General features: G+C 36.3%; 1 protein-coding gene across 11 annotated transcripts in view; it reads right to left on the bottom strand.

The window, feature by feature from the left end:
- PPFIA2 (PTPRF interacting protein alpha 2) overlaps positions 1–19,253 on the bottom strand; it is a 407,328-nt gene that overhangs the window by 189,631 nt on the left and 198,444 nt on the right. For all 11 annotated transcript variants that reach the window (XM_060111668.1, XM_060111670.1, XM_060111669.1 and 8 more), the window contains one exon: positions 593–694. The gene's annotated coding sequence lies outside the window, so the exon portion shown is untranslated. The remainder of the gene's footprint in view (positions 1–592; positions 695–19,253) is intronic.

Below are 19,253 nucleotides of genomic sequence, written 5' to 3'. Positions count from 1 at the left end.
TCATAAAATCACAGTATCAGAAGTGGAAGTCTCCTTAATGATCTTCTAAAATAGAAAAGGTATGCCTCTTTTAATTAGGAGAGTCCTGTTCCAGTGGTTTTGTTTTTAACACCTTTTAAAAAATTGTTATTTTTCTGGGGTGAGGTGAGGATGAATGTCAGGTCATGGCCTCATAGCACCCCAAAGTCAAAACTCATGCTCCCCTCTCCAACCCATTGCCCTCCCCCATTACCCACCACCAGCTTCTGAAGTATCATTGCCCACCTATTCCAATGCAACAGTTTGAAACTCTATTGAAATACAACTCTTCTTTTTAAAGTCGAATAAAGCAAAGACCAGAAGAAACACTAACATTTTTTTAAGGCAACATAATGATTTAGTAGCTAAGACTGTAATTTAGGTTTCCTGTCTTCCTGTTTTGAGTTTTGTAGTACAGTATATTCTCTTTTAATTTAAGTAACAGACCATGAGTTGGTGTCTTCTTAAAGTCTTGCTCAAGTTTTTAAAGGCTTATATTTCTATGAGTATACTAGAGATAAGGCACTGAGTTATACATGGAATTAATTCCAAGCAGAGGCAGTTTTATACTTACTCTTGTATTATTTCTTTCAGCTTTAAGTTCAGAAATTTCTTCTTCCTTTTCTAGAAGTTGTTCTCTGCAGGCATTTAATTCTTTTGTCAGTGCAGCAAATTCCTGAAAGAGGAATAAAAAATTTTGAAGACATATTCCAGATTAAAAAAAAAATCAAAATATAAACTTTTGAGTGTAGAGAATAGAAAACATGGCCTAGATGACTATACATTGCTGTTACTTATATGTACATTGCTGTTATTAAATTAACTTGGTTCCAACTTAAAAAAAATGCTAGTACATGGTACTTAACAAATACATATTATAATACGCTGCTCAGATGAGTGTATAAAATATATTTCAAAATGTATCAATATATCATATTGAATTTAACATTAGTATGATAACATATTGATAATATAGAATAATTTAAATTTGGTTAATTTTGTGAACAACTCCAAAGATCTCATACTCTCGTTCCAGATAGCAACGTTTAGACTGAGCATACTATATCATAAGAAAAAACCAACCACCACCACCAAAAATAAAAAAAAAAATTCATAAATATACTATTTAGAGATTAAGAAGTTTACTTATTTAATAGGAGGAAGAAAGAGAATGCACTTGTATCTTACAAAATAATAAATAATAAACGTATCTAAGACTTGATAACATTATCTAAGATTCTCTTATTAATTTATACATTTAGACACAATAAAGTTTGCTTAAAAACAAGGGTAAGACACTTAATTCAACTATTCCATTACTCTAACTTACAAATATTTTTAAATAATTTTGAAAAATAGTAAATAGTAATAGACACATATTAACATTAAATTCTTTACAGTGATTCTCAGTAATAAAATTGATGCTTGTCAAATGCATGTAAGTATTTGGGAAAATTTGGCACCAGGCTGGGAAAGCACTATCAGAAGATCAAAAATAAAAACCAAATGAGGAGACAGGTTTGGTTAACCTAATCTCCACAAAGGCAAATTTAGCAAAAAGTAAATGAATATGATGATTATGCAAAGCTGGGAAAGGTTTAGGGTTTATATTTTTGTTTGCTTCAAACCACTTATTGTGCTAAGTTTCTCTGAGTGGCTTCAAACCAAGTGGGTACTTCAAAGACCTCAGAGTAGACTTAGTGTAGAATCAAGATGAAAGAGTTCATTGTTACATTTGGCTGGCATTACAGATAAATGTTTTCTCCTCAGACTGGTGCCTGCTTAAATGTTGATATTCTCTGAGCATATTATTTAAGTGGAGAATGGAAATAAGCAACAAGTAGAAAACAATAAATACTTCCATAAAAAAAGTTTCTTCATATAAATGGCATAGTTTTAATGGAGAAAAGAAGAAAGTAACAAAGATTCTGCATTGTATATTATTAACATATATATTTAAAATTAATCCTATACTCATGAATATTATAAGGCAAAATATTAATCAAATCTGTACATTTAACATCATACCATTTTAAAACAAAACATGTATCTGGTTTATCTTTCTAGAGATTTAGCTTGCTATCTACAGAAAGAAAAAAAGATCAGAAGGAAATATTTCAGAATATTAACATTACATATTTCCAGGTGGTAAAATTATCAGTGAATTTTGTTTTTAGTTTTCTGCTATGTATTTGTCATCAAAACTTTCTATAATAGAGAAAAATGCTTTTATGCTTAGTGAAAAAAGAAAATATAAATCTGTAAATACACTGAAACAATCATGTGTTCATAACCAATGACAGAAATTAGTCAAGATGTTATTGGTGACAGATGACTTTGCTTTTTTTTTTTTTCTTTTGGTACGTGGGCCTCTCACTGTTGTGGCCTCTCCCGTTGTGGAGCACAGGCTCCGGACACACAGGCCCAGCGGCCATGGCTCGTGGGCCGAGCTGCTTTGCGGCATGTGGGACCCTCCCGGTCCAGGGCACGAACCCGCGTCCCCAGCACCGGCAGGTGGACTCCCAACCGCTGCCCTACCAGGGGAGCCCAACTTTGCATTTTTAATTCACTATCATGGCACTGATTTGGAGCAAACTATTTAGTGACTCCATGTATTAAGATTAGTCTTACATTTATTAACTTTCTAGCAAATTTCAGGCACTATCTTCACATTCATTATTTCATCTTGCTCTCTAAATAAATAGTGAGAGAGTCTCATTCCCATTTTATGGCTGAGGAAACTGAATTACCAAGATATAAGTTGAAGTTCATGAAGCTCACAACCCATAGAGAGTGAGTTATGCTGTGAACACAGTTCTCCAGACTGTGTGTCCAGTGCTTCTGCACTATACCATTTTGACCTAACTGTTCATCAGTTGTTTTTTTTTTTTTATACAGCAGGTTCTTATTAGTTATCCATTTCATACATATTAGTATATACATGCTAATCCCAATCTCCCAAATCATCCCACCACCAACCCCCCTGCCCCCGCCAGCCACATTCCCCCCTTGGTGTCCATACGTTTGTTCTGTACATCTGTGTCTCTATTTCTGCCCTGCAAACCGGTTCATCTCTACCATTTTTCTAGGTTCCACATATATGCATTAACATACAATATTTGTTTTTCTCTTTCTGACTTAATTCACTCTGTATGACAGTCTCTAGATCCATGCACGTCTCAACAAATGACTCAATTTCGTTCCTTTTTATGGCTGAGTAATATTCCATTGTATATATGTACCACATCTTCTTTATCCATCCGTCTGTCGATGGGCATTTAGGTTGCTTCCATGTCCTGGCTATTGTAAATAATTCTGCAATGAACATTGGGGGTGCCTGTATCTTTTTGAATTATGGTTTTCTCTGGGTATATACCCAGTAGTGGGATTGCTGGGTCATATGGTAATTGTATTTTTAGCTTTTTAAGGAACCTCCATCCTGTTCTCCACAGTGGCTGTATCAATTTACATTCCCACCAACAGTGCAAGAGGGTTCCCTTTACTCCATACCCTCTCCAGCATTTGTTGTTTGTAGATTTTCTGATGATGCCCATGCTAGCTGGTGAGAGGTGATACCTCATTGTAGTTTTGATTTGCATTTATCTAATAATTAGTGATGTTGAGCAGCTTTTCATGTGCTTATTGGCCATCTGTATGTATTCTTTGGAGAAATGTCTATTTAGGTCTTCTGCCCATTTTTGGATTGGGTTGTTTGTTTCCTTAATATTGAGCTGCATGAGCTGTTTATATATTTTGGAGATTAATCCTTTGTCTGTTGATTCATTTGCAAACAGTTCCTCCCATTCTGAGGGTTGTCTTTTTGCCTTGTTTATGGTTTCCATTGCTGTGCAAAACCTTTTAAGTTTCATTAGGTCCCATTTGTTTACTTTTGTTTTTATTTCCATTACTCTAGGAGGTGGATCAAAAAAGATCTTGCTGTGATTTATGTCAAAGAGTGTTCTGCCTATATTTTCCTCTAAGAGTTTTATAGTTTCTGGTCTTAGATTTAAGTCTCTAATCCATTTTGAGTTTATTTATGTGTATGGTGACAGGGAGTGTTCTAATTTCATTCTTTTACATGTACCTGTCCAGTTTTCCCAGCACCACTTATTGAAGAGACTGTCTTTTCTCCATTGTATATCCTTGCATCCTTTCTCATAGATTAGTTGACCATAGGTGTGTGAGTTTATCTCTGGGCCTTCTATCCTGTTCCATTGATCTATATTTCTGTTTTTGTGCCAGTACCCTATTGTCTTGATTACTGTAGCTTTGTAGTAGAGTCTGAAGTCAGGGAGTGTGATTCCTCCAGCTCCATTTTTTTTCCCTCAAGACTGCTTTGGCTATTCAGGGTCTTTTGTGTCTCCATACGAATTTTAAGATTTTTTGTTCTAGTTCCATAAAAAATGCCATTAGTAATTTGATAGGGATCGCATTGAATCTGTAGATTGCTTTGGGTAGTATAGTCATTTTCACAATATTGATTCTTCCAATCCAAGAACATGTTATATATCTCCATCTGTTGGTATCATCTTTAATTTATTTCATCAGTGTCTTATAGTTTTCTGCATACAGGTCTTTTGTCTCCCTAGGTAGGTTTATTCCTAGGTATTTTATTCTTGTTCTTGCAATGGTAAATGGGAGTGTTTCCTTAATTTCTCTTTCAAATTTTTCATCATTAGTGTATAGGAATGCAAGAGATTTCTGTGCATTAATTTTGTATCCTGCAACTTTACCGAATTCATTGATTAGCTTTATTAGTTTCCTGGTGGCATCTTTAGGATTCTCTATGTATACTATTATGTCATCTGCAAACAGGGACAGTTTTATTTCTCCTTTTCCAATTTGTATCCCTTTTATTTCTTTTTCTTCTCTGATTGCCATGTCTAGGACTTCCAAAACTATGTTAAATAATAGTGGTGAGAGTGGATATCCTTGTGTTGCTCCTGAACTTAGAGGAAATGCTTAGTTTTTCACCATTGAGAATGATGTTTGCTGTGAGTTTGTTGTATATGGCCTTTATTATGTTGAGGTAGGTTCCCTCTCTATGCCCACTTTCTGGAGAGTTGTTATCATAAATCAGTGTTGAATTTTGTCAAAAGGTTTTTCTGCATCTATTGAGATGATCATATGGTTTTTTTTTCCTATTTTATTTATTTATTTATTTATTTTTAAAATTAGTTTCTGCTTTATAACAAAGTGAATCAGTCATACATATACATCTGTTCCCACATCCCTTCCCTTATGCATCTCCCTCCCTCCCACCCTCCCCATCCCACCCCTCCAGGCGGTCACACATTAAAAGGATCATACACCATGATCAAGTGGGATTTATCCCAGGGATACAAGGATTCTTCAATATATGCAAATCAATCAATGTGATACACCATATTAACAAATTGAAGGATAAAAACCATATGATCAGCTCGGTGCTTTGTGATCATATGGTTTTTATCCTTCAATTTGTTAATATGGTGTATCACATTGATTGATTTGCATATATTGAAGAATCCTTGTATTGTTGAAAGATTTTTAATCAGTTTCAATTTCATTACTTGTGATTGGTCTGTTCATAGTTTCTATTTCTTCCTGGTTCAGTCTTGGAAGGTTATACCTTTCTAAGAATTTGTCCATTTCTTCCAGGTTGTCCATTTTATTGGCATGGAGTTGCTTGTAGTAGTGTCTTAGGATGCTTTGTATTTCTGCGGTGTCTGTTGTAACTTCTCCTTTTTCATTTCTAATTTTATTGATTTGAGTCCTCTCCCTGTTTTTCTTGATGAGTCTGGCTAATGGTTTATCAATTTTGTTTATCTTCTCTAGAACTAGCTTTTAGTTTTATTGATCTTTGCTATCGTTTTCTTTGTTTCTATTTCATTTATTTCTGCTCTGATCTTTATGATTTCTTTCATTCTACTCACTTTGGGTTTTGTCTGTTCTTCTTTCTCTAGTTCCTTTAGGTGTAACATTAGATTGTTTATTTGAGATTTTTCTTGTTTCTTGAGGTAGGCGTGTATAGCTATAAACTTCCCTCTTAGAACTGCTTTTGCTGCATCCCATATGTTTTGAATCATCATGTTTTCATTGTAATTTGTCTGTGGTATTTTTTGATTTCCTCTTTGATTTCTTCAGTGATCTCTTGGTTATTTAGTAACGTATTGTTTAGCCTCCACCTGTTTGTGTTTTTTACGGTTTTTCCCTGTAATTGATTTCTAATCTCATAGTGTTGTGGTCAGAAAAGATGCTTGATATGATTTCAATTTTATTAAATTTACTGAGGCTTGATTTGTGACTGAAGATGTGATCTATCCTGCAGAATGTTCCATGTGCACTTGAAAAGAAAGTGTAATCTGCTGTTTTTGGATGGAATATCCTACAAATAGCAATTAAATCTATCTGGTTTATTGTGTCATTTAAAGCTTGTGTTTCCTTATTAATGTTCCCTTTGGATGATCGGTCCATTGCTGTCAGTGAGGTGTTAAACTCTCCCACTATTATTGTGTTACTGTCGACTTCCACTTTTATAGCTGTTAGCAGTTGCCTTATGTATTGAGGGGCTCCTATGTTGAGTGCATATATCTTTATAATTGCTATATCTTCTTCTTGGATTGATCCCTTGATCATTATATAGTGTCCTTCTTTGTCTCTTGTAACACTCTTTATTTTAAAGTCTATTTTATCTGATATGAGTATTGCTACTCCAGCTTTCTTTTGATTTCCATTTGCATGGAATATCTTTTTCCATCCCCTCACTTTCAGTCTGTATGTGTCCTTAGGTCTGAAGTGGGTCTCTTGTAGACAGCATATATAAGGGTCTTGTTTTTGTATCCATTCAGCAAGCCTGTGTCTTTTGGTTGGAGCATTTAATCCATTCACGTTTAAGGTAATTATCGATATGTATGTCCCTATTACCATTTTCTTAATTGTTTTGGGTTTGTTTTTGTAGGTCCTTTTCTTCTCTTCTGTTTCCCATTTAGAGAAGTTACTTTAGCATTTGTTGTAGAGCTGGTTTGGTGGTGCTGAATTCTCTTAGCTTTTGCTTGTCTGTAAAGCTTTTGATTTCTCCATCGAATCTGAATGAGATCCTTGCCAGGTAGAGTAATCTTGGTTGTAGGTTCTTCCCTTTCATCACTTTAAGTATATCATGCCACTCCCTTCTTGCTTTTAGAGTTTCTGCTGAGAAATCAGCTGTTAACCTTATGGGAGTTCCCTTGTATGTTATTTGTCATTTTTCCCCTGTTGCTTTCAATAATTTTTCTTTGTCTTTAATTTTTGTCAATTTGATTACTATGTGTCTCGGCGTGTTTCTCCTTGGGTTTATCCTGCCTGGGACTTTCTGCACTTCCTGGACTTGGGTGGCTATTTCCTTTCCCGTGTTAGGGAAGTTTTCGACTATAATCTCTTCAAATATTTTCCCAGGTCCTTTCTCTCTCTCTTCTCCTTCTGGGACCCCTATATGTCAATGTCATTGCATTTAATGTTGTTCCAGAGGTCTCTTAGGCTGTCTTCATTTTTTTTCATTCTTTTTTCTTTGTTCTGTTCCATGGCAGTGAATTCCACCATTCTGTTTTCCAGGTCACTTATCCTTTCTTCTGCCTCAGTTATTCTTCTATTTATTCTTTCTAGTGTATTTTTCATTTCATTTATTGTATTGTTTGTCTCTGTTTGTTTGTTCTTTAATTCTTCTAGGTCTTTGTTAAACATTTCTTGCATCTTCTCCATCTTTGTCTCCATTCTTTTTCCAAAGTCCTGGATCATCTTCACTGTCATTATTCTGAATTCTGTTTCTGGAAGGTTTCCTCACTCCACTTCATTTAGTTGTTTTTCTGGGGTTTTATGTTGTTCCTTCATCTGGTACATAGCCCTCTGCCTTTTCATCTTGTCTATCTTTCTGTGAATGTGGTTTTTGTTCCACAGGCTTTTGTTCCACAGGCTGCAGGATTGTAGTTCTTTCTTCTTGCCTCTGCTGTCTGTCTTCTGGTAGATGAGGCTATGTCCATCATGTTTATATGGTTCAGATTTGGAGTGCATTTAGCAATCCTTTTTCTTTTAACTGGAGAATTATATAATCATTACTTATAATTACCATTTAGGATTCTTCTTAATCAGTCCAACGAGAGTGTGGAGAACTAGGAAGTGGGGTATTCCTTCCATTCAGAGCAACAAGTGTTAGACAAGAACATCCTGCATATCTAGGACTGCAACAGGTGCAGATGCCTCATTTGGAGTTAATCATGAAATGTTTTTACACTTTTTCACTGACATTTCTCTCTTCTGTACCTACTCCTCCATCCATGCTATCACATGAACTGAGCATTTTTTTAATCAACTTTTCCTAGATAACAGTAACAGTAAAGGTAGTTAACATTGACTGAGCCCTTACAATATTCCAGGCACTCTGCCAAGCAATTTATATTGATTATCTCATTAATCCTAATGAAACTCTGTAACACAATACTAAGATCTCACTAAACAAAACTAAACACTCTTACCATACAATTCTGCAATCTCACTCCATGGTATTTCATTCCAAAGTAATGTCACTCCAAAGAAAGCTGAGAACTATGTCTGCACAAAAAAGCTGCAAATGACGTTTATAGCAGCTTCACTCATAACTGCTAAAACTTGGAAGCAATTGAGATGCCCTCCAGTAGGTGAAGGGACAAATAAACTGTAGCACAGTCAGACAATGGAATATTATTTAGTGCTAAAAAGAGACAAACTATCAAGCCAGGAAAAAACATGGAGAGACCTTAAATGCATATTAGTAAGTGAAAGAAGCCAATCTGAAACAGGCTACTACTGTATAATTCTAACTATATGGCATTCTTGAAAAATAAAAATTATGGGGACAGTAAAAAGATGAAAGGTTGCCACAGGTGTTGGGGGTGTGGAGGGATGAATAGAGCACAGAGGATTTTCAGGGCTGTGAAAATGCTCTGTATGATATTTGATGAAAGATACATGTAATTAAACATTTGTCCAAACCTATAAACATACAACACCCAAAGTGAACCATAATGTAAACTATGGACTTTGGGTGATAATCATGTGTCAATATAGGTTCATCAATTGTAGCAGATGTACCACCCTGATGGGGGATGTAGATAATGGTGGAGACCATACATCCGTGGGGGCAGAGGGTACATGGGAAATCTCTGCACCTTCCCTTCAATTTTGCTATGAACCTAAAACTGCTCTATGAATATAAAATCTTTTTTAAAAAATCACTGAGGCCTAGAGAAGTTAATAAAACTTCAAAAGTTAGACACTTTGTCAGTGGTATAGCTGGGCTTTGAATCCAGACAATCTGTTTCATAGTGGATGACTACAATAGATTGTTGGGGGTTTTTTTCCTCTCCTGATCACAGTCTTTCCCCTTCTAATTTGTCCTTCCTCAGTCTTTGAAAAATTACATTTTCCTCAAGCTCACAAAACTTTTCAGAGCTTCCTACTTTTAAGCACATCAAATTTAAACAGATTTTAACTATTAAAATCTAAACCATCCAAAACATGGCCCTTTCACAATTAATTAGCTTTATTTCTCATTGAAAAATAGCAATTACCATTTTGAGCAGGAGCCACTTTGCTCTGCCCTCAACTTAGTATTTTATATAAATTACTTCATCTCTTTCCTATTTTTCAGATGAGAATACTGAAGCTTAGCATGGATGAATAACTTGCTCAAGGTCACACAGCTAAAAATAATCCTCCTTGATTCCAAAACTCTTTAATTTCTGCAACACTGCTTTCTTCTCACTGAAAATGGAAAATCATCAAAATTTTCAACAGTAGCAATTAATACAAACATATCATCCCTCTAACTATCCATACATACATACAACATTTATTGTGCTTCTACACATACCAGACCCTATGTTAAGTGCTGTAGATATGGAGATAACTTAGACATAGTTGTTGCACTTGTCCTCATAGATCTTTCAGAATTCACATTTGAGGCATATCAGGAATTTTAATCACTAATAAGCACTCAAAACCCATCACCAAAGTGCCACACAGGAAGAAATATTAGTTTATGTGCTTAGAGGCCCTGTTGACTTACCGGTAACTCTCCCTCTCTAATACCTTCTTCTTAGTATGTCTATCTTCTGCATCTGACACAGATTTCTTCTTCCTGTTTCTATCTCCACCTTTCCATTTTCTCATCTTTCTTATTTTCTATTTCCTTCACATACTATTTACTTTACCAGGAATACTCTTCCCTATCCTCTCTGCTTGACTTATTTTTAAAGCACCAGGTTTGCCTTGTTAATGATCTATAATACCTTGTTCAAGGTCTATCAATGTGCTTACTGTATTTTTTCATAATAATTGAATTATGTACTCATCTCCAAATAAACAGCATGATCCTTTAAGACAATTTTGTTACCTCGTTTGTTTATTTATTTATTTATTTATTTATTTATTTATTTAGCAATATGCGGGCCTCTCACTGTTGTGGCCTCTCCCATTGCGGAGCACAGGCTCTGGACGCGCAGGCTCAGTGGCCATGGATCACAGGCCCAGCCACTCTGTGGCATGGAGGATCTTCCCGGACCGGGGCACGAACCCGTGTCCCCTGCATCAGCAGGCGGACTCTCAACCACTGCGCCACCAGGGAAGGCCCCTTGTTTATTTTTATAGCCTCAGGACTTAGCAGAGTTTCTGACAAATCGTAGATATTCAATAAATCCTTGTTGTAACAATATGTGAATGGTTCACTTTCCCTAAACTTTAACTTTAATACCAAAAACATTTTTTAAGAGGTATAATTAGAGTTATTTCTTTTTCTGAGTGAGATTGTTAGAATTTGCTCAATATATAACATGCCCGATATTCTTTTTGCTTTGTAGCTGTTGTTTTTGCCTATATCTGAAATTATACTGTATATTTGCCTATATCTGAAATTATATCGTACTATATTCTACACAGCAATGGCATTATTGTCTGTCATATTTTATTGCACATATATGAAGTGATACTATTGTTCCTAAATAATTCATGCATTCAGATTTATCATTTGTTCATGGGACATATTATTTTTGTCTTATTCATTCTCAAAGTAAAAATGCATGTTTAACTCATATGTTACTTCTCTAATCTAGAGTTTCTCAAACTATATTTCATTGAACAGTATTTCCACAACCTCCCCAGAAAAAAAGCATGGCCAAATGGATTTGGGAAATGATGCAAGGTTCGTAATTTGCTCTTGAAAATATACTACAGACATCAGAATATAAGAGATTCTGACAAAAGCTGGTTTTGTGGCCAAGAATTGGAAACAACCCAGGTTTCCATCTATAGGAAAATGGATAAATCAAATATAGTAAAAGCACATGATAGAATATTGTGTAAAAGGCAAAATAGGTTGGTTAGATCTTTATATAACAACGTGGAAAGAATTGAAAAATATGATTTTGCATTAAAAAAGGTGAGAAACAGAACATCAAGTATAACACAGAGAACTGTCAGAAGCTGAAGGCAGTGAAGGATAAATGTTAGAGGAAAATTTCATTCATGCCTCACATGTCTGAATTCAAAGGAGTCTATAAGAAGAACTGAGTTTGCTTTGAATCACTGAGACAGAATTAGTAGATCAGTTGCCAATCAAAAACCATATTCAACAATTTTCAGACCATTTTGTTCCACAAACACAGCCTGCCAAAATTCTTACTTTCCCAATAACCAAAATGACTTTCCCCACTCTGTATTTTTTTTCTTGGAATTTTAAAGAGTGGTCAGGACACACAGTGCCACAGAAATATCCTCAGACAGAAGGGAGTGCCCTTTTCTTTCTTAGCATGTATTCATGCACACCACACACACAAACATTCACATGAGCACTCCCTATGTGCTAGGGAGATGACAGTGAAGGAAGCAAGTAAAAGTCCCTACTCTCAAAATGTTTACACACTTTCAGGCATTTACCACTCAATGTACTTTTACTCAGTGAATCATTTCTAGCTACATTAATCCCCCTCAGTACTAATGCAATTCATGATATAGAGCAGCAGTTCCTTTAAAAAGAGAGCAAATTAAAATAAATTTCTTCCTGTTAGTATTTTTAAAAAATTGAAGGTATCATTTCTTTTTTTCTTGCCTTCTTGTTTTCCTATTTTCCTTCTTTTTAAAAAAATTTTCATAAGATTATATTGATTTACAATGTTGTGTTAGTTTCAGTAGTACAGCAAAGGAAAGCATCATTTCTTACAAATGAACACCAGTCGCCTAATTTCTGTGTCCTCCTAATTCTAAGTTACAAGTCTCATAAATTGCATAAAATTCAAAGTTTCTTTATTGTCAATTTTTAACACTAAGTTCTTGGTGCTACCTCTTTTCTCGCCTATCCACCGCATCCTCTTCTTAAGCTATCGTTTCTTGAGCACTTATTATAGGTTAGGGATATTGTTAGGAATCTTACATGTTATATTGTTTATTCATCATGACAGCCTTATTCTCCCCAGATGAGAAAACTTGAATGAAAGAGATTAAGTAACTCTAGCAAGGCCCAGGCTAGTACACAACCATGTCAGTGCTGGCAAGTGAGCTAAGGGTGAACTTGAGTAATTCAAGTGCCTGAGCTGCTAGTATTTCAGTTAACAGCCCTAAAGTGGGCTGTTCTCAATCAGTTTAGTGCAAAGAAACTTCTCTTTCTTTGGGCCCTCCATGTGTATTCTCAAAGTGAAAGATACACCGGCAAAGTACAGATTGATTCAGTTCTTGTGCCTACTTACACTCCATAGAGACATCCTGGTCAGGCAAACATTGTATAGATTCAGAGATTCCTCAGGCAATCCTTCCTTTTTCCACCCTGTAAATCACCACAACCTACCAGGCTGCCCATCTTCACACAGATACGGAACATTCTATTCTTTTTTTTTTTTTTTTTGCGATACACGGGCCTCTCACTGTTGTGGCCTCTCCCGTTGCGGAGCACAGGCTCCGGACGCACGGGCTCAGCTGCCATGGCTCACGGACCCAGCCGCTCCGCGGCATGTGGGATCCTCCCGGCCTGGGGCACGAACCCGTGTCCCCTGCATCGGCAGGCGGACTCTCAACCACTGCGCCACCAGGGAAGCCCCCGGAACATTCTATTCTTATACACGTTCATCTTTAAATGCATTTTCCGGTATCTAATATTAAACATGGAAGGACGGAAAGAGACTAACTTCCTGGCCTCATTTCAGGATGGTGTGCTTACTTGAGGAGGTTTCTTTGAAGGAAAAGGATATATTTTCTCATTAACCGTAAGTTTGAAAGGCCTTGACTTAATAGATGAGTCCTCACCTCATAAAAGCAGGTCAGCAGAAGCTGCATGACAGAAGGGGAATTCAACCTTTTAATTTCAAGTCATTGACACCAGGCAGTAGTCTCCAGAGTAATCTGTGACTATCCATTCATCATAATTACAATTTTAACGCTCTTTATCTTTCAATTAAACTTGCATTCTGTGGGCCACTTAATTAATGAACTGACAATGGCCTTATTTCTTCAACCATATATCTGAGTAAGCACTGGCTGAAAAACCATGAGTGTAAATCAGTCAGAAAGAGAAGAGAAAAAATAAAGGATGAGCTGGAATTCAGCTTTCCTAAGCACCACCAACACCCTCACCAACCACAAAAAAGCATCTTTTAAGTTTATTCTCCAACCATCTAACATTTGTGCAATTCAAAAATAGCTCTGAGGAAAGCATATGGCAGGAAAGCATGCTGACTTGACCATCTAGCATTTAAATTAGACAAATTAATTACTTCAACATGTTTTTATAATGACTTCCTTAGGCTGTGTCCCCAGTTTACTATATTTTGGTGTCTTATCTTTTGAAAATTGAAAATTCTTCTAGCAATTCTATTTGCATTACTTGGTGGAAAGCTTTGGATTTTAAATTTATATTTATTTGGATATAAATAGTCATAAATTTACATGTATAAAGATACCCATCTCCTTCTCCACACCACAGAACATACTTTCTAGAATTAATAACAGAAGTATTACATTGGAGAGATGAAAACAAAGCAACTAAAAGACGTAATATATTCCCTAAATTTTGTATCTATACATATCTCAGATTATTTGTTGTTATGAATTCACAAGAGTCTTTATAAATTTAGTTTGGACATCATTTAGGTTGGAAGCAAAAAAGCATTTGTTTCATAGGAATCAATACCTATCTCTCCCTCTTCTACATATATTTTTTCCTATTTTCTCATGTTATATAATCAAATGTGGTATTAATGACCTCTGGTCTTATAATTGCCTCCTAGACTTGCATGAGCTCAGGGAAATCTGTCATCCAAAATTACTGTGTGAAACAGCCGTGCCTCATGGTCAGCACTGGGCTAGACAGCTCGAAGGTAGAGATGCCTGCATAATAATACAGTTTGACAGGCACAACTGGACTTTTAGAGTTTTCACAGAAATTGTTGAGTAAGGCTGCCCAATTTAAAAGGAAAATGAGATTCAAACTTTATGCAAATACTATTTTGTGTCCCCTTGATTTTTTAAGTATCCATATTCCAATAAGACAACTGTTTTGTCTTTTTGCTAAAACTGCATTAATAGAAGATTATGTTAATGTAAGAAGATTATGTTAATAATGACCTGAGAGATGCAAGTCTGTTCAAAATCAAACATGCTACAAGAGACACTTCATGGTATAGAGATGTGGCCATAGGTACTGGGTAACTTTGTTTTCAAAAACCTTCCAATCAAGGTAACTGGCATCATACAAAAAGTATATGCTTGTTGAGTCAAATACAGGTGCTGTCAGGCAGTCTCAGGCTGTCTGGCCATCAAGTCGTGTTCCTATCATGCCTCGCTTGCTACACACCCACTGAAATGTGCCCGTTTTATATCTTATCCCTGCTCTGCTTTCCAGACTTTAATTTGTCAGTGTGTGTATAGAGCTGCCCCAGGTATCATGTGCTCTTTAACAACACTTGTTTGACATAATTTGGCTTTGTGGTTGAATTTTGGAGAGCAGGCAATGTTATCATAGATTGGCAGTGAACACATATAGAGGCACTTAGTTTTTCAGAACCCCAAAATTGACGACTCTGCCAGCAATGCATTATGCCTTCTGTGGGCCCTACGTAATTTTGCCTTTGTGGGCCCCTCTGTTCATAAAAAAAATTAAAATCTTTATCTTATGGCTGTGCTGATATAAAGATTAATATAATACAGACTGAATTATATTCATTTTTTTCTTTTAATTTTAAAAGTAATCGAAACTTTTCCAAGGGTTCCTAAAAGTATCATGAGGTCTAAGTGGTGCTTTCATTGTGGCTAATGGGTAAATTGGCCTTATACTCTGCCTACATGGAAGTCACGTGTGGCTTGGTCCGGACAGTACCAATTTCAGAGTGAAACACAGCTAGGTTAATATCTAGGCCAATAGCAGTGAACTTTTTAAGCCTCAGCTTTATATCTAGGAAATGTAGGTGGCAGTGCCTTCTTATTGGGTTAGTGTGGGTAAAAATGAAATCATTAGTCCGTATGATCCAGTAATCATGCCCTTTGGTATTTACCCAAATGAACTGAAAACTCATATCCACAAAAATCACTGAACATGGATGTTCATAGCAGTTTCATTCACAATTGACAAAACTGGGAAACAACCAAAATGTCCTTCAATAGGTAAAAGGATAAATAAACTGTGGTACATCCATACAATGGAATATTATTTACTGCTAAAAGGAAATGAACTATCGAGCTATGAAAAGACATAGAGAAACCTGAAATGCACATTACTAAGTGAATGAAGCCATCTAAAAAGACTACATACTGTATTATTCCAACTACATGACATTCTGGAAAGGTTAAAACTATGGAGACAGTAATTTTTACTGTCAGTGGTTATCAGGGGTTGAGTTGGAGGGGGTTGGGATGAAAAAACAAAGTACAGAGGATTTTTAGGGCAGTGAAAATGCTCTGTTATGATACTATGATGACAGATACATGTCGTTATACATTTTTCCAAACCCATAGAATGTACAATATCAAGAATAAACCCTAATGTAAACTATGGACTTCTAAGTGATAATGCGTCAATGTAGGCTCATCAATTGTAGGAACTGTACCATCTGATGGGGGTTATATTGATAACAGGGGAGGCTATCTGTACCATCTGATGGGGGCTATATTGATAACATGGGAGGCTGTGCATGCATGGGGGGCAGGGGTATATAGTAAATCTGTGTACCTCCCAATCAATTTTGTTGTGAATTTAATACTGCTCTAAAAAATAAAGTCTTAGAGTAAAACAAAAAAATGAGACATTAGTAAAAATGTGACTAACATAGGTCCTGGTTACAATAGATGTCCATAAATTATATATTATATACTCAGTAATTTTTGAGCTACATGTAGTTATTTGACATACAATGTTTTTTCTTCCAAGACCAAATTTTCCATATTAGGATGGGATATTTCATTAGATGCTTCAGGAAATAAAAAAAAATTGTGTAGTTTTTTTGTTTTTCTTTATGTTAACTGAAATGTAACTGAAGAGTCACATAACTGACAAATATATCACTTACATAAATCTCACTGCTAATCATCCATCCCCTCTTTTTTGGGAAGATCCTGATATCACTCCTAATGATAAATCAGGGACAGCAGGATTGTTCTCAAGAGTAACAATAAAGAAGAGAGGGTCACTGTGTCATTAGTGGACCAGAATGCTAAAAAATTATCAAAAGTAATGTGATAGACTAAAATCAGCACATTTTTATAAGAGAAAATGACTTGTCTTACCTCTTTGTTCCTTTGCACTTAGTAAATTCTTGATGATCAGTTAATTGGGTTATTATTACCTAAAACACATCAAATAACACTCTATGTTCTCTTATTAAACTAAGCCATAATATTAATGGCTATAAAGATAGAAACTATGAGGAAATTCTCTGGACATCGTAAAACTGTTCTTTAAAGTGCCCTAGAACACATGTCTCTGATCTTATCTGCTATTATTCTCTCCTCACTTCTCTGATTGCATCTATAACCATTACCCTGGGGCTTACACAACTCTCAAGATATTGTCTAGCGTCAGATATGAAATGACAGGATAAAACATATTTGAGGAGCTTTCAGTGAATCCTTGTGTTGGCTGCTATGAGATGCTGTTTGAGAGGAGCCCAGCTGCCTGTAAGAATTCTGGCCAGAATCCAGGTTTTCAGCCTAAAGCCTTTTATAGATTTCCTAACCCAAGTGATTAGGATGAACCATACTGAATGAAGAGCCCTCCCCCTTGGCCTCTGACTAAGTTTGAGTAGTTTCTCTAACTCCCAGATCCTGCCCTCTGCCTATTATTACTGGAATGAGAAACACAAAATCAATGGCCTAGAACCAAGACTAAAGTTACCTACTTCAAGTGTCCTTTCCCTTTAACCTCCTCCAGTTCCCAGTGTATTTTTAGCCAAAAAAGAAAAAGCCCTTAGGACTGATCTTATTGTATCAGATGTATGGAAGAAGAGAGAGGAGGGTCACCAGAGGGAAATCCTAACAGACGAACCAAGGCTTTAAATTCTATAACCCAATTAATGATCTTGTCCTTGATCTTGACTCAGCTTTATGGAAAGAAAGGGAAAGAATCTTTTATCTCTACCAATGTCCAAAAGATATCTTTGCTTATTTGGTGCTTGAAAAATTTGGAAATTTATTAAAACTCAACATTCTAAATACATTAGTAAAATCACCTGGCCCAGTAAGCATTGTAGCTAAAGCATGTCAGAGCTGAGTCACTGCCAACCGAAAACCCTGTTGGCAGGAAAAGCGAATTTTCAACAGCTCTGACAGTGTAAAGCAGGAGGCATGTTTGACAAGAGGCCGCATATTAATTTAAAAGGCTTTAGCATCTGGTTAGGTAACACCTGCTGTGGCGAACACTCCCAGGCACACAAAATAGCATTCAAGCTGAATATTTAAATCTCCCAACATAACCCAACAAAGCTCTAACTCTAAATAAAAGAAACTAAATCATGTCTCTCTAGCAATCAACAGAGTTATAATTATATAACCAAAAATATTCAGGCTATGGCATTGTTTGCTATCCACCGAGTTAAAATGTGGTAGTGGGTGCTATAGAAAGTTATAAAGTTATAAAGTATATTAAAACGTGTTGCCCTGCCTTGGAGAATTTTACTGTGTGCAGTATTTAGAAGAGGAACAGGGCTCAGAGAATAACACTTTTTTTTTTTTTTTTTTTTTTTTGCGGTATGCGGGCCTCTCACTGTTGTGGCCTCCCCCGTTGCGGAGCACAGGCTCCGGACGCGCAGGCTCCGGACCCGCAGGCTCAGCGGCCATGGCTCACGGGCCCAGCCGCTCTGCGGCATATGGGATCCTCCCAGACCGGGGCACGAACCCGTATCCCCTGCATCGGCAGGCGGACTCTCAACCACTTGCGCCACCAGGGAGGCCCCAGAGAATAACACTTTGTGTCCTATTATGTTGTATTGATATATAATTAAAGCAGAAATTGTCAGTGAGAAGGGGGAGATGATGGTACCAAATAACAGAGAAAAACGAGCCATAGGAAAAGAAGAGCTGGCAGGGCTCTTCTAAGGACTTTGTCTTTGAAAGGGAGTCAAGGCTCAAGGATTAGAGTCATCAGGGATGGGGGAGAGGCAAGTGTATGTGTGTTCTGGAATTGTCAGGACACACTACCATGACATAGTACTGTTAAAAGTTCAGTAACATGTTCTGAGTCTACGGATATCAAGAAATATTCTTAGAATAATTGAATTTTCTGTGTAGTTTCCTGCAGTGGAGATTTGTCAGCTCAGTTTGGATACCAGGTTATTTGACAATTCTATTTCTCACTGTAAATTAATAAACTGACATTTTGATAATTCCTTTATTGGCTCCACAAAGTATTATTGAATGTCCAACATGTAGGAGATGCTGTAATTTTTTTCAGATATTACAACATCTACAATGGTGGAAAAAACATAGTAAACAAAGGTAACTGAAGCAATTACAGTACCATGTGGGAAATGCTATAATGGAGCTATCACCAAGGTATTCAGCATGCACAGGCACAGTTCAACTAACCCCTGTAGTGGGTATGTGTATGGAGGGAGCATCATATGAAAAATGAGTAACAGTTAGCTAGACAAAATATCTGTTGAGTAAAAACATTTCCAGATTAGGGAACAGCATAAACGATTTCCTAACGTCCAAAAAAACCATGAGTACGTTAAAATTATAACACTCTAAAAAAAGCCGCAGGGGTAAAATGT

Source organism: Mesoplodon densirostris, chromosome 11 (assembly GCF_025265405.1).
Source record: "Mesoplodon densirostris isolate mMesDen1 chromosome 11, mMesDen1 primary haplotype, whole genome shotgun sequence".
Lineage (NCBI taxonomy): Eukaryota > Metazoa > Chordata > Mammalia > Artiodactyla > Ziphiidae > Mesoplodon > Mesoplodon densirostris.
The sequence above is the reverse complement of the archived record's forward strand: the minus strand, read 5'-3'. Positions and strand labels throughout refer to the sequence as shown.